The sequence below is a fragment of the Chionomys nivalis genome, chromosome 17 (genome assembly GCF_950005125.1).
Source record: "Chionomys nivalis chromosome 17, mChiNiv1.1, whole genome shotgun sequence".
NCBI classification, from domain to species: domain Eukaryota; kingdom Metazoa; phylum Chordata; class Mammalia; order Rodentia; family Cricetidae; genus Chionomys; species Chionomys nivalis.
This window is the reverse complement of record NC_080102.1, coordinates 7,045,277-7,062,824: the sequence shown is the minus strand read 5'-3', so window position 1 is coordinate 7,062,824 and position 17,548 is coordinate 7,045,277. Positions and strand designations below refer to the sequence as shown.

The 17,548-nt window shown below is 39.0% G+C and overlaps 1 protein-coding gene across 3 annotated transcripts in view; it reads right to left on the bottom strand.

Moving 5' to 3' along the window:
• Oxr1 (oxidation resistance 1) overlaps positions 1-17,548 on the bottom strand; it is a 348,145-nt gene that overhangs the window by 164,924 nt on the left and 165,673 nt on the right. The window lies entirely within an intron of this gene.

The window sequence follows — 17,548 nt, the reverse complement described above, 5'->3', positions numbered from 1 at the left end:
GAAGTGCTATCCCACCCATTTCTCTCTTTCTCCCCCTACCCAGCTCTGTCCATCCTTAGTTCTTATCTTCTCAGTCCTGCTCTGAGATCCTCCTTCATTCTGGATGCAGAGGACATCCATATCACCCTCAGTCCTAAATCAATGTGAAGTCTTTTGAGAAGTTCCTTGTTTTCACTGTGGAGATCTATGCTTGACTTCCCAATAGAGTCACCACAATGCTTAACTATTATAATACTACTGTCCTTCCCAAAGTTAAAGACCCACCTCAAATATAATATACCTTCTGTCGTAAAGACACCTCATTCTTTTGTTGTTATTAAGCTAAGTGAGATCTCCCTTCTTGTCAACTCCCAGGGTATTTGTGCCCACTTGGATTATGTAGGAATCACTGTACGTTCGCTGACTTTGATTATCTGTGCTAGCAGCCAGCTCCTAAAGCTCTGTTACTGTACAACTAGCTTCCACAGCGTCTAGTACACGGCTACAATGAACTAGACATGTTTGCCTTCCACAAACTCATTACAGCCTACTTCTCAATATAATGGTACCCAGCAGCAGGTTCTTCGGAATACAATCAGGTCGTGAGGGTGGGAGCCTTTAAAAATGCGCTAGCGTCCGTATAAAATGACAGGAGAGGAGAACATTCGTTCTCTCTCTGATTTCATGCCATGCAGAGGGACAACGGTTGACTGCAACAGGCCAGCATCTTAGGCTTGGACTTGCCAGTCTCCAGAAGAAATGGTTGCTGTTTAACTCCACTTACGGCCATTTGTCATAGTCATTCAAACTGACATAGACAACTGCTTTTTAGGTAACAGATAGTGTCCATTTGAATTTTTAAGGGAGTTGGTTATTTCTACTTGTGATAGGGCTCTTTGTAACTTTGACCTGAAAAAAAAACACACACACACAAACTGGATGATCTGTGAATTTGAGTGACAAAGTGTTGGTTGCTTTTGAGTCTTATTAAAATCATCTGCAGAAATTCAGGCCTGGAGACATCCCTAGCTGATGGGTAAATACTGACGGTTTGTGATTGTTGACTAACAAAGGAAAATGTTAATGCCTGCAGGTCTCACTAGGCTAATGTCCTAGGTCTTGAACTTGCCTGCAAAGGTGAATATCTTACTTGTGAACTTAAGATGGTTGTAAACAAAATACAGATCCCAAAATACAGGTCTTTGCTTCCAGCATCACATAGCAGGAGGTAAATAAGAAAGATGGTCTCCACTTGGGATCATTCCCAGTTTCATTTCAACCTGTTGACTTTCTGTTCCCATCAAGTAAGAACCCCAGAAATCCTCATAGACAGCCAAGAACTCAACCCCAGCAGAACAGCGAGGACTCACAAGCCAGCTTGAGCTGCATGTGCACAATCAGATGTCAATCTTATGGTAAGTAAGGCAGGTGCTGCTTTGTGGGTCTTGAATTCTTCTGGGCTCAGTAAAGAAAAGGGAACAAACAGAAGGGCAATGATAACAACTCTTCAAGGTCTTTATAACTTGGACAGCAAAGAAATTTTTCTGTGTTTTATTAAATTGAATTGATCTCTATACATACCTGATAAGTTTAAAATAAAAGATACCATGAACTTTCCTAGTCAAGAGAAAATAGAACAAATGGAAACTAAATGAAGCCTGGGATCTGGATATGATCCTGGAACCCCAGAGGACACTGGGTAACAAGTATGGAAATTGTGGTAAAATAATGTTTTGTTATTAACCTTTCTAGGTCTGCCCCTATTAAGCTATCCTCCATGTACTTGCTCTTTAATTTTGCTAATATTCATAACAAATGGGGAGCTTATAAATTCAACATATGTTAATTCCAAAGTCCCATTCCTTCCATACTAATTTATGTATTTTTACCCTTTCTGTGCAGACAGAGATGCTCATTAATTTTATTAAAGAAGGCATATATTTTTGATTGAAGAATTTAGTTGCCATTGTTTACAGCATTTGAAGCCTGAAATCACAGCTGTCACGAGAACATCTCCCTTTTACATTTCTAGCTCGTCATCAAGCTCTTGTGGATTTATGATCTTCATCTCTCTGGGTTCACGTTGCCTCTCTCTCACTTAAGGTGCTCATCACTCTTCATTAGAATGATTTTGGCACATGGCCTTTCAGTTAATACCTGCTGCATGCTTTCTGTGTGTCAAGTACTAGTGATTAACTTAATTCATTACATTATCCAAACCCTCTTATGTACCTGAGTGGCAAAGGAGAATATCTTGTAGTTTCTTAAGGACATTAGATGTCAGGAAGGTTACATGATTTCTCCAGTGTCACAGAAAGACTACAAACCAAGCCTAAGTACATATTATTCTAGAATCAAATCTCATGAACAATATGTTACTCAACATCTTTTTTCCCTTACTCTATGTGTCTGCAATATTCTTTTCTAAATAAGCACAAACATACCCATTCACCCCTCAGGTGATACTGGAAACAGCTCCTTACAAAGCAAATTTATCAAGACACTTTCCTACGCAAAACCCCTTCGCAAGCTCCCAAAGTGCCAAAGTTAATCTGAAGTCTCAAGTAGCTCACACAAGTCCTCACCGGACTGCTCCTCTCTTTGGAACCGCCACTGCAACAATTGATAATAATAGGCAATCCGCCATCTTTAAAAACCACTGCTGAATTGGGGCTTGAATATGTTTATTATAGAGGCAAAGTCGAAAATAAACATGAGAATTTAGAGATGGGGCATCATTGTCTATGCTCCTCTCTACCTTATGTAAAGCGTCTAGTAGTCTATCCAGTCTTAGTCCCCATGACACACTGTTTTCAAGAGTGTTTCTCAAATAAAAAAGATCAAAATTTTGAGGGCATTTTAGGGTGTTTTGTCTTTTGACAGTACTTGCTACGTTACCAAGACTAGCCTTGAACTCACAATCCTAAAGCCTTGGAAGTACAGGATCATAAGGGTATGTCACCATACCCAGCTTGAAGAGTTGTTAAAACAGGCTGTAATGTGTCCAGGTAGCATACCTGGCACCCTGCTCTTACAGCACGTTACAGTGTGCTCTTGACTCTACTGAAATAACACTTGAAAAGACCTCGAGATGCAAACGACCTAACTGTAGAGGAACCTGTTTTGAACTCATTTGTAAGATGCTCTAAAAATATAGCTACAAAGTTCAATTCTGAGAGCACTTAAGATATTTTATCACCAATACAGTAACAGCGATGAGTTTTGCTCCTTATAGATCAAGGAACCCTGAGAGGAAATCAATGGGCTTCTCTACCAATATGTATTAAAATTTAAGCAACAAAATAAATTCACCAAATCTGTGTAGCAAACAGGAATACTGAAGTGCAGCAAGCCAGAGATCCTACATATTCTTTTTTTTTAAAATATTTATTTATTTATTTATTATTTATACAATATTCTGTCTGTGTGTATGCTTGCAGGCCAGCAGAGGGCACCAGACCCCATTACAGATGGTTGTGAGCCACCATGTGGTTGCTGGGAATTGAACTCAGGACCTTTGGAAGAGCAGGCAATGCTCTTAACCTCTGAGCCATCTCTCCAGCCCCGATCCTACATATTCTTACTCCCATACTGATGCAGTGCTATCCGTATACACAACACACTGTGTTTTTAACATTTTTAGGAAGATATATATAAACTAGATGCATGGTATATGTATGCTTTTATGGTCAGTTAAAAATAAATTTAAATTAAATTAAAGTAGAAGGAACTTTAAAAAGAATCAGAATTTTAGGAAGTTTAGGGACTCAAATGGCCATAGCATCATTTTTAGATTTCTCACTGGAGAACTGGTTGCAAACCATCCTCTCTGCTTGCTCAAAGATGACTTTGAAGGAACTCACGCTGTGACCAGATTCTCAACATGCCAGATATTCTGTTTTCTTTCTTCCTATTTATCTTGTTCACCCAAGAATGTCTATGAGCACAAATAAAATCCATAAAAGCAATAAAATAAAGATGTATGTGGAATTTACAGGAAAGGCTTCCCAAATGAATGGTCAAAGAGAACTAAGAAATAAGATGCCAAGGCTTTGACTATGGCTTGGCCATTGTCATTTTGGCTGAGACTATGAAGAAAGTAGAGCATTTATCATTCAAGGAACACTCATATAAATTCCTGAAGATCTACCCACACAACAGGTAAACAGTATTTCATTTAATCATTTTCAAACATATAGATCAATAGAGAATATGACAAACACAACAGATTAAATTTTTGTTAGGTATTTTTTACTATAAAACTGTTCTCTAAATCTTCAGATGAATAATCCAAAGTTATTAATTGTAGTAAAATTAGTTTCAAAACCTTGGAGACGACTGGGCAGATGGCTCAGCAAATAAAAGCACTTGTCTTCCAAACCTGAAAACCCAAGTTCAGTTCCCAGAGCCCATGTGGAGAGAGAACAGGATCTCAAAAGCTGTCTTCTGACCCCACACTCACATATACATATTACTAATAATTAATAAAATAAAACAATTTTAAGAAATGTTGGAGGGCCATGTCATACATTTTTAATCCTAGCTCCTGTGAAGCAGAAGCGGGCAGATTTCTGTGAGTTCAAGGCTAGCCTGGTCTACACAGCAAGCTTTACATTAGCCCAGTCTACATAATGAGACTCTGTCTCAAACACAAATAAATACTAAAACAGGTCATTTTTATTGTGAAAACAGACAAAAAGTTTTCAGGTGGAATGGGAGAGTCGTTAGAACCTATTATTTTTATCTTTTATTGTTTTTATTGAGCTATATATTTTTCTCTGCTCTCCTCCCTTCCTCCTCCTTCGCCTTCTACCCTCTACCATGATCCCCATGTTCCCAATTTATTCAGGAGATTTTGTCTTTTTCTACTTCCCATGTAGATTAGATCATGTATTGTGGGGCAACATTGTACAGGTCACATATTTCTACATTATATGGCAGCCAGGCTCTCATGCCATAGTTCTCACCTGAGGTGGTCAGGTAGCCTTCCTGTCTGCTACCCTAACAATACGGTCAGGATATGCCGATATCATTCAGCTCCCTCCTTTGTAATTTGGAGGATGCCTGGAAAGAGAGGTTAATTTGGCCTACGAGACAGAGCTACCATACAGAGCAGGAATATAGAAGGACGTGACAGAGCAGGCATGGGTAGATGTGTGGATGTAACCACAGCCATTCACCTGGTTACCTAGGAAACAGAATGCTAATGAATTTCCCCCTCCGTTTATGTTTTTTTATATAAGGCTGTTTGGAGAATAAACACAGAGGAATTTTCAGGATGTGAACTTAGGATTTCATGAGGGATCACTGAGAATCTCTCTCCGGATAAAGCCATGTGAGTTGTGTCTTTAATCCCATGCTTCCCCTCTGGTCTGGAGAAATAATTTATGGTCCAGGCTGGCACTGGACCATGACAATGTATGTCTCTCTTAGGGTCCTCTTGGTTGTCTAGGTTCTATGGGATTGTGAACTGTAGGCTGTTTTTTTTTAATTTGTTTTACATCTAAAAGCCACTTATGAGTGAGTACATATGATAATTGTCTTTCTAGGTCTGGGTTACCTCACTCAAAATGATGTTTTCTAGTTCTATCCATTTGCCTGCAAATTTCAAGTTGTCATTTTTTTCTGCTGTGTAGTACTCCATTGTGTAAATGTACCTCATCTTTATCTATTCTTTGGTCAAGGGGTATTTAGGTTGTTTCCAGGTTCTGGTTATTACAAATAATGCTGCTGTGAACCATGATTTATTCAGAGTGCTAGTAAAATTTTTATTTAAAAACTCACTGTTGTTGCTTATTGCACAAATAAAAGTCACACATATTACACATGAATCAAACAAAGCAGAGATATGAATAAACATGAAAATATTTCATTCTTCTTCCAATTACCATTCCTTCCTTCAGCTAACTATAGCCAATTTTTATTCACATTTTCAGTTATATTTTCTATCATCTATATTAATCTACCTACCTACTGAACTATTAAGATATATGTATATATATTTCAACTATGAAAATGGAACTGTATTATACTTCAAAATTTTTAATTTATCAATGAATTTTGGATAAGGTTCCATATCACTGTACATGGTATCACATGTATTATTTTTAATTATTTAAACTTGGATCTACAAAGATATTTGAGTTCTTCCTAATAGTATTTAACAGTAAATTACACATTGACAATGTAAACCTTCAAAAAAATTCTCCATAAGTCATAGAACTCTATAGCTGGCTTTTTCTGGACTCCAATTGAAAGCCATGAGACTTTCTATAGCCAAGAGACCAGAGGGGGGAAAATTAAGATTTGAGAAGCAGAAGAAAGATATATCTTTTGATTTGCACAAAGACCAGTGTTATCATCGAGGAGTGTGTTGTGTGCCAGGGTGAATCTTGCTGCTTTCTTGTGAAAGTGGCTCAGCACATCTGAACCCATGCCTCACTGGGGACTGGGTGATTCTGTTCATTTATTCGGTTAGATGTGCAGCTCCATCCAGCAAAGATGCAATAGATACAACCATGATAACAGCAATAGCATCATAGCTGTATGGCCTTCCCAGTGCATCACCTCATTTTCTGTGTGTGATGTGTGGGAACACCCATGCAATTTGTCTTCATGACTCCGAGAAGCCATGTTATTTATGAATGCTCAGAGTTTGATGCTGTGTGTGCCAATGTTCCAGTGAGGCTGACTCAGATTAATAAATTTCTTCTTAATCACTGTAAAAAAATATTGGAGGGAACAATAGTAGAACATTTTTCTCCAAAATGTCTCCTAGGTTTTCTATTTTCCTATGTTATATTGTGAATTATAATTATGAACATGACCAAAATTTCATGGAAGAACATAAATACTAAAGTATTTTACATGTAATGAAATATCTTTAGATATGATTTAGAAGTTTTTTTTTTTTTAAAGGAAACTGTAGCGGTTTGAGTGCCATAGGTTAATATAGTTGAATGTGTTGTTCCCATTTAGTGGAACTATTTGAGAAGGACTCGGAGGTGTGGCCTTGTTGAAGTGGGTGTTGCACTGTGGAAGAAAGTGCATTGTGGTGGGGTGTGGGGTGTGGCCTCTTAGTTTTCAAGAGCCTACACCATGCCCAGTGTCTCTTTCTTTCTCTGCCTGCTGCCCACACATCAGAATGGAAAGCTCTCAGCTACTGCTCTAGTAGTCTGCCTGTCTAGTTCCTGCCATGGTGACCATGGATGCCATGATGACCATGGACTCACCTTCTGAAACTGTAAGCAAGCTCCTGATTAAGTGCTTTCTTTTATAAGAGTTGCTTTGGTCATGCTGTCTCTTCACAGCAACAGAAAGTAAGACATAGTTTTCTTTTCTTTTTTTAAAAAAAGATTTATTTTATTGTGTATACAACATTCTCCCTCCATGTGTGCCCACATGCCAGAAGAGGGCACCAGATCTCATTACAAATGGTTGTGAGCCACCATGTAGTTACTGGGAATTGAACTCACGACCTCTGGAAGAGCAGCCAGTGCTCTTAACCACTGAGTCATCTCTCCAGCACCAGACATAGTTTTCTTTTGGGAATATATATAATACCTTGAAGTTTCTTTAAACCTGAACTCTTTAAAAACTAGTATGCTAATTTTGATTCCTGTTATTATAATAAAATACCCGATATAAAGAAGCTCAGGAGAGAAAGGCATTATTTGGGTCACTGTGGTGATACTTCGTGCTTTAACAAATAAAGCTTGCCTAAAGATCAGGGTTTGGAGCCAGCCACACTAGTTAGCTGTAGAAGCCAGGCAGTGGTGGCAAACACTTTAATCCCAGCACTTGGGATGTGGAGTGTGGAAGGGATATGGCTGAGTGGAAAGAGGAATATGAGGTGGGAGGAGACAGGGGCTCAGGATTCGGTCTGAGGTTTCATAGAGATGGCATTCATTCTGAGGACTTGTAGAGACAAGGTTGCTCATTTGGTTTGAGGATTTCGTAGAGGTAAGAACTAGTGACTGGTTGATCTGCTTCTTTCAGCTTTTACCCCCTAATATCTGATTCCAGGTTTTTATTATGAAGACCAATTAGAAATTGTGCTACATCATAACTCCAGGTTAAAGTGCATTATTGCATGGAAGTCAAGGCAGGAACTTGAAACTGCTAGTCACATCATATCCATAGTCAAGAAAAGAGAAACATGAATGAATGCATGTGGGCATCTTGTGCTCAGTCCCCTCACTACACATATACAATCCAGGACTCAACCTCAGAACACGGTATTATTCAAAACAGCAAATTCATCTCATCTCAATTAATGCAATTAAGACAATCCCCAAAGACATGGCAGCAGGTCAGCCTGATCTAGATAATTCTTCATTAAAAGTCGGTACCAAGTTGACATTTTAAACTAACCATGACAAACAGAAATACTGGGAAAAATTGGAAATACTTCACTGCCTCAAATTGCCATGAATTCTGTTCTCAAGGGTTGAGAATAATACGCTTTTCTTACGAGTTCATCATTTCTTCCGTAGCCACAGTTCAGTGAAAAGGAGCATTCATGGAAGTGCTGTGGGTAGAAAGGACACATTCCGACGGCTGATGGTGCTGAAACACTTACTTCAATAGGGACTTGGCAAATTTCAAACATAATCATGATTATTTTTCAACCATGAACAATGCCTTTTTAATTATTCTACAATTTAAACCAACATAGGCTTAATTAGGCAGTTAGAAATCATTACATAAGTTGACAGGTATAATTTGTTTTTAATAAGTGATAAGACTATTATGCTCCAACTTGCACACAAAGCCACTACAATTTGCTGACAGAAACCTCAGGGTTATTGGCATTCTTTAATCCACTTATCACAGCTATGATTAAGCTGTGTTTCCTGATCCTAACTTGATTGCTTCTGACAGAGTACAACAACAGAACCCAGGCAAAAATGAAAAAAGCAAATGGAGAGAACGTGGTGGTGGCCACATGAAAACAGGGTTGACAGGCGACATAGTGAGCCGTAAGTGCTGCCAATCTGCAGACAGCAAACCAGCTCTTTCCATTCTTTGTAGTACTTTCTGTTACTCAGTGAATTTTGGCTATTAAAGTTACATAAGTGGTTAATTTTTTTTAAAAAAAAATCTGATTTACTTTGAAAGAAGTAAAGCTTTCGTGTTTTCTGGAATTTAAAGGTGTCCTGGAGATTTTTCTTTGACTTCAGGACTTAAAGTGAATTTTAAATAGGCTAAATAAAAATTACTTAAAAGGCCAATCAAGGGCTCCCCCGTTACCAGGGAAATCAAGGTCCCCTCTTTGGGTTTGTAATCACATTAATAATAGAGTTTAGATATGGCTGGAGAAAGAAGCTTAAGGACAGTTTTATTAGAGATTCAGAGAAATGGAAGTCAGCAAGTGGCTGTACGGCACACAAGCAGCTGTACGGCACGCATGAGGCCGTGGGGCACACAAACAGCTGTACTGCACACACGCGGCCATAGAGCACACATGAGGCCGTGGGGCACACAAGCAGCTGTAGAGCACACACGTGGCTGTAGGGCACACACACGGCTGTAGGGCACACAAGCAGCTGTAGGGCACACAAGAGGTTGCGTGATGGAAGGGAGTTTGCTTTAGCGAAACACCGAGAGAAAGCCTGGAGTGTCCATAGCAGGCCTGGACAATAGCAAAAGAAGAGGAGATAGAGGAAAAAAAGGAAAGTTATAATTTTTGAATAATTCAGAAAAGCAAGCAGGCCATGGCGGTCCTGGGTTAAAGTTCTGCCAGGGGCTGGACTTTGGGTGGTGTTCTTGGGAAGGGAAGAGCATTACTTTATTCAGGAAATAGCTACTCCTCCCTCTTCCTTGATATAGCTTTAGGTGAATCTGTCTTCCTAGAGATGGTCTCTTGGCCAGGTGATCGACAGCCCTTAGGGAGCAAACATGAGTGCAGAATGTTCTAATCTTCAGAGTAGATAGGAATACTCTAATTTTACCAAGGCAGGGGTAGAGTCTATTCTAACCAGAAAGAAAATTTTTCCTTAAAAGATCCCCATAGAGCCCAGATACCCATTCTCAGTGTCCTCCAAGGCTACTTTTACTGCCTCAGGACAGACACACGCTGACTTAAGGGCTCCTAAACCTGTAGTGATCCTAGCGTCTATGTATTCTATAAGTGAACAAGAACACCAACACAGCTTGGAGCCTCTATACCACGAATTTCCACCATCTTACAAACCTGACTGCCAACTTTTACATATGTATACTCTCTGAAATTTGTGAAAAACTTAGGTCCTTTCAGGGAATTCTGACTTCTATGGATGAGAAATAATTTCCTCTGACCTAGAAAACACAAGAAGTCATCAAACTGTCAGAACTAACTTCAGCTCAAAACAAAGTCATTTTTCTCGGCAACATAATTTAATTGGAACCCTCAGAGCAGCCATCCTTTTCCGTTTCTGTGCTCCGAGATAGTGACCTGTCTGCCAAGATGGTTCTGCTGACTAAATCACAGGGACTTTGAGCCTTACATGAAGAATCTTCCAGCCTGGAGACAAAGTTCCAGTTCACTGGTGACCTAATTTTAGTCTGTAGTATGTGTCACCTACAGCGATAAAAATTTCTTTCTTTCTTTCTTTCTTTCTTTCTTTTTAAAAAAAATCCTGTTACAGTATTTTCTTAATAGAGTTGATCTTTTTGTTCTTATAATTAAAATGTCTGGCTTTAAAATCAGAAGCATCCCAAGAATGGGATGTTATGTTTAAATGTCTGCTATACTGTAATTAAAAGACAGATACATATGTGCCTTGATAGTCCCCTTTTAGGATTGCCAAACTAGTTATTACTGCTTTAATTTTGTCAACTACCAAGAAGACCTCCCAGCAGCCCCTGATTCTGCAGAGCCTCTTTTCAGAGTATGACCAGATTAGAGAGAGTGAAATACACACTTGATTCAAGTGGTCTTCATTGTGTTGGGACTATTGAAGATATTCTAACCTGAAGGCAGGGGAAAGAACAAGATTTGAGAGTTTACACTTTTACAGATTGGTAAAATTTAAAAAAAGATAATGCAGGGATTTTGTTCCTGGTTTAATATTTGACAAATAAGGAAGACTGAAAGAAATAAGTCTTATAAAATATCATCTATTCAATGAATATACTAAGTTATGACTTTACAAATGCCATCTTATTTTAACATGAATAGTGAAGGAAAGGAAAAAGTGAAGAATAGAAGAAAAGAAAATCAGAAGGAATGAGATAGGGAAGGAGACACAGAGATGGGAGGCAATAAGAGAAGAAATAATGGAGAAAAAAGACACTTCAATTAAAGAAGTATGGATTCACTGATTACCAGCTCTCTCTCTTTCTCTCTCTCTCTCTCTCTGTCTCTCTCTCTCTCTCTCATGTGTGGGGGGGCAGGAGATTAACCTCAGATATCATTCCTAAAATGCCATTTGCCTTGTTTTTGTTTGTTTTGTTTTTGTTTTTCTGAGACAGAGTCTTTCAAGACAATTTGGACAGATTGGCTGGGACGTGACCCCCAGGGATCCTGTGTCTTTGCTTCCCCAGCCCTAGAATTACAAACACATAACACCTTGCCTCGCTTTTTACATGGGTGATGGAGAGCTGGGGTCCTTATACTTGCAGCACAGTAACCACATTACAAACCGAGTTACCTCCCCAGCCTGTTAGTGTCCTTGATTTAATATCTGTTTTAGCATCCGCGGTTAGGACCAGCACTTGAGAAACTATGCAATGAGATCTGTCAATTACACAATTTTATTTTTAGTTTTGAGACAGGAACCTGATCTGAAAACACATCAAAAGTGGGCTGTTTACCACTGGACAGTCTACCCAGATTCTTCCCTCATGCTTCTTATACTCTATGAACATGAATAAGTACTCAACTCTTAAGGATGGAACCCTGGAGAATGGCATGGAATAAAGTGGAGATGGTATAGTTTATTTCCCTTTAGAAGTATCATAGTCATTTAGTGCATCAAAAGAATAGCTGTTAGATGCTTCCCATACTGACAGCATCTGTTAAATTCTTTAAAACCTGCCTGTGTTAATCAGCCTTGCAGAAAGCACAGCCAGGTACATGGAAAGTTTAGACTAAATCCTCAAAGCTGTCCGGAAGCTAAACAAGAAGATAGTAAAATGCTAACTGGAGGAAGTTAAACAACAGGCCCACAATACTCATAACATGGTGGCATTTGGGAGATGCTATACTATAAAGTACTTGCCATGCCTGGATTTCAGGGCTGGGATCTGTAATGAAAGTGAAAAGTAGGTAGAGCCAGGACATAAAAGTTCTATAGAATTATCAGCTTCATCTTGTTAGGAATGAGAGACACTGCATGATTTTCAGCAGGGTAAAAAGGAACAAAACCTGGATAGATCAAGTTAGGAAGCTTGTTTCAGGAGGGCAGGGTCATGGTACCTCCATTAGGCTACACCCTTAATGCTTGCAGCAAGTGCACTAGCATTTATTGAGAATGTTTAAGTTCAGACACTATTATAAGCATATCATACATTACATTTTATACCGCAAAACAACCCTTTCAATAGTATCAAATTTATTTCCTTTTCTAATAGTGGACATTGAGTTTGAAGACACTAACTGCCCTATTTATTGTCATTTAGACAGGATGAGTGAGGTTGTCAAACTTAAATATGGATTTGGGAGTGATGTGTGATTCCCCTCTGTATGCTAGGAATATGTTTTATTACCATTGGTTATTATAGACTCTTTGGGCCACTGACTTAGGAGAGTAAAGCCAGGTGGGAAATCCTAACAGAGATATAGAGAGAAAGTAGCCAGAGTCAGAGAGACACCATGTAGCTGCTGAAGGAGACTGACAACCTGGAAACTTACTAGTAAACCACAAGCCTAGTGGAAAAATATAAAATAATAGTAATGGGTTAATTTAAGATGTAAGAGTTAGTTAACAAGAAGCCTGAACTAATAGGCCAAACAGTGTTATAATTAATATAGTTTCTTTGTAAGTTTTGGGTCTGGTCAACTGGGAAACAAATGAGCAGTCTCAGTCTACATGGAAGATCAAGTTCTTCTTCACGAATTTGACTACTTTTGTGAGGAGAAAAAAAAAATCAAAGAAACAAAGAAACAAAAACCACTGGAGAGCCACACATCAGCTGTCAACTGATAAGATCATATTGAATGTTTGTTAAGTTTGTTTCCTTTCTACAGAGGCAAGGTGACATCTAGGCTACTCTAACCAGACAAAAGCTATATTTGAAAAAAAAAATCCCTATAGCACATTCTGGAATTTGTTATATTATCTTGGATATTTAATTTCACTATTCTCCAACTGAACCCATGTGCCTTGGTCTTTCACTGGTAGAAATGAAGAGTAGCCTAGTGTCTTTCCCTGGAAACAATACTGGAAGCTTGTAGGTCCTTCAATTGACATTCATTCTTTTCTTTTCATGCTGCAAGTATTAATTCCATTAACCTTTTTATAAATTAATTTTATTGAAAAGAAAATAAAAGACTAACTGTGGCAAAAAATCCATTATTAATACATCCAGTACCCAGTAATTGAAACAAGTCTAATTGATTTCTCAATGAGAACTGAGATAATGTATCTGCTAGATTGTTCATAACAATTACACAGTATTTAAACACATTTTTATGAATGACCTATCACCTTTCTTCATTAGCCTGCTTTATTGTTTTTCTAAAAAAGTCATCACCTCTTGACTATGTGCTAAGATCTGATCCTATTTTCATTGCCCATCTGCCTTGCTGAAATAAGAGCATATGGCAGTGAATTAGACCTTGTTTACTTGTATATTCCCAGCACTTGGATAAGGCAGGGAGTATACCAGACATTCAGTATATTCTTAATGAATTAATAAATTAATAGATTCATAAGCAAATAGACATAAATAGAAAGGTTTGAGTTTTATATGCATTCTCCAGATAAAACCAAAATTAATTTCTCTTAGTGTAACTGGAAAGGCTGAGCCCACAGAATATTGAATGATTGCTAAACATGCAGAGACCCTCCTTTTGCTGAATTTGGATGAAACAGTCAAATCACATGTTCAGGATTACCCTGGGTGACAAAGGCCGAAAGAAAAAGCTCTTATCTGAGACACCGTACTGAGGTACTGACTTCTTTTTACTTTTTAAAAGTTCAAATGAAGATTCAGGTGTTTGTATAGACAGAGGGTAGCTTTCCCTCTGCCTATTTTAAGTAAGTGAATTTTAATTATACCTATTCAAAGACTTGTTATTCCATAAAAAGTGAGTTTGCAAGTCATACTAATTTTTGATACAATGCTACTTTTAGCAAACATTGTTTATTAGGACTGATTAAGGGCATAAAGCAGGCAGGTCTACAAAGAGGACACATTGTATTTCTTGAGGTTTCTCCCTAGGAAAACTTGTGAAAGGAAACTGAGACCAAAAATCAATTTCTAGGGGAGTTACCTCCACCCCTAGTTAACCTAAAGCGGGATTTCAAATAGTTTCAGCTCTTGTTGAAATGAGAGTCTTTCTTGACTTAAACACAGTGACAGAACGTTCTGTAGACAGATCAGAGATCAGCTTAGTTGTAGTACTGCACTGTGCCACCAGAGGGATCCCTGGGTTTTCAGTTGTGTAAACCCTGACTTGAGACACTGAAGGACACCTTTCTAAGGGCAGATCGGTGGTGTACAGATTGATTAGTGTACACTAATTATTTAGGACACCTTCTACAGTATCACTGCATTATGTCATCCCTAGCACTACCTCTGGCCCACCCCGGTGACAAAATATTAAGTGAATTTTGTTTGCAGCGTCTGTCATCTATGGCTCAGAGCTTCTTCTTTTACCTCCTTTAGACACTATTCGTCATCTGTAAAGACGGGGTTTTGCTGAGCTTCATTTATTCTGGAATATGAAATGACGAATACATGGCATGATAGCTATTCATGGTTGTCAACCTGATTACATCTACAATTAACCAAAACCCGACTGGCTGGTACACCTGTGAGGGACTTTTCTTCAACGAATCTTTAAAGATGGGAGGAGGTATCGTAAATCCTGGTCTTCTGAGGTAGACAGATCCACCTTAAATCTGGGTGACAGCTTCTGGTGGCAGCCTCCAAAAAGAGAACGGAAGAAAGAAACTTTTGATATTTGCCTGCTTGCCCTCTCTCGAGCTGGCAAGTCCATTCCTTCACTGGCTTTCCAGCCTACTTCTTTGGGATTCTGGAGCCTGCTGACGACCAGCTGAGACACCCAGCCTTGTAGACAGAGGAACTTCTGAATTCCTGGGCTTTCTTACAGGAAGACAATGATTATTGAACTAGTGTGGCCATAGCCTTTAAACCACTAAATAAATCCCCTTTAATTATATATTCATGCTTTCTATTCTGTTCCCCAAGAGAATCATAGTACACATGGAACTTTAAAATGCGGTTGTTTTGTGTTAGCATTATTTTTAGCAAGGGATACGAAACAGATTTGTTTTATGAAAAAGAACACTCAGTTACATAGTCGATATATTTTAGCATTAAAAATAATGTTTTGAGGGCCAAATGAGAAAAGGTTATACAGACACGGTAAGTTTGAGGGTTCAAATAAAGCCTTTAATGCAGCAAGCATATGTCATTAATATGGATAATAAATCGAACTGTTGCAAATTCATTTATTAAAAATTGCTATGAGGCTGGGGAGTTGGCTGGGGTGCATGGCATGCTTGTAGTGTGAGCATGAGAGTTCGGATCCCAGTACCGACACAAACCATGTGTGCAGCACATGCCTGAAACACCAGTGCTTAGGGGGCTGGGGATAAGCAGGTACTGGGGAAATGCTGAGAAGCCAGCCTTGCTGAGACCCCGTTTCAAAAGGTAGCAGGAAAGGAAGATACTTGAAGTCAGCCTCTGGATTGCCATATACACACACAGGTAAGTGAACCTAATACACGCATGCACAAGCAAGTGCAAATGCATGTAAACACACAGGTAAGTGTACCCAATACACACACACACAAGCATGTACACACACAGGGAAGTGCACAAATGCACAACATGTACACACACAGGTAAGCGTACCAGATAAACCTATGCACAAGCATGTACACACACAAGTAAGTGCACCCAATACACACATGTACACATGCAGGGAAGTGCACCCAATACACACATTCACAACATGTACACATGCAGGTAAGTGCACTAGATACACACATGAACAACATGGACACATGCAGGTAAGTGTACCTAATACACACATGCACAAGCATGCACATACACAAGTAAGCACACCTAATACACACTTGTACACACACAGGTAAGTGCACCCAATACACACATGCACAACATGGACACATGCAGGGAAGTGCACCATATACACACAGGCACCAGCATGTACACATGCAGGGAAGTGCACCCAACACACACATGCACAAGCATGTACACACACATAATTGTACCCAATACGCACATGCATAAACATGTACACATACAGCATGTACACACACAGATAAATACACCCAGTAAATGTGCACAAACATCCACGTACACAATAAATAAATAAATAAATAATCCACAGCTTGTTTTCTGTGTTTATACTCAAATTTTTAGACTTGTGTTTTCCATAGTCTTGGCTTTTTATTCTATGGTCAAATTTTTTGGTATCTCTCCCTTGTTTTATTTAGAAGGAATACTGGGTTTGTGAGATAAATTTTATTTCCTGGGGGCAAAACATTCCATCTTCCTCACCAGTTCATAAATCAGAAAAGTATAGAGGTTGCACAGGCGATGAAGAGCAGGGGGTAAGGATCTTGGAAAACAGGCAGTGACACAAGCCTTATGGGCTTTTTGGGTTGATTGATTTTTGGAACTATGCAGACATAAGTTTGAAAGTAGAATTATGCACCTGTCTGTACTATCTTACATCAATCAAAAGTATTTGATGATAGATACCCACAAGACACCATGTTTGCTCCCTGTTAAGAAACAGCCATGGAAACCTTGATCAGAACAGAGTGAGGAGACAGAGGAGGATGACTTGAAGAGGAAGCAGGAGACGCCGTCTCAGCCAGCGAGTTCTCAAACAGCACCCAGCATTTCAAGCCTACTCAAGGCACATCAAGCTTGAAGGAACCTATAACTCAAAAGAAACCAGAACATGCCCTGGAGTTTAAAACTAGAAGCCTACTTTTCTGGTTGTAATGTGTAGATATAAAGTCTAAAATACCTGAGAAAAAATATCGTTGTCTTCAGGCAAACACCTCATACTAACGTAGTGGGGTTGCAGATACCAGAAATATTCAACTTCTTTAACAGAATTTTATGAACTAAAGGCCCGGTTCCTGCTATACAGCTCAGTATGACCAAATTCTTCTGAATGAAGTACCATGTAGGACCAAGCAGCCACTTCCTACTTTATCTCCCCAACTTATCATCACCTGCCATGAAGCATTATCTCAAATATACCAGAAGTGCTGGCAACTGCTATTATTGAAAGACGCTCTAGAAATACAGGTATACAGAAGTTTTCAGCTCAGCTCACCTAGTCCCATCATGTGACACTCTCCAGAAAAGCTCAAAATGCCTGAACACTATTCTGTCAGGGACATAGAAGCGATAC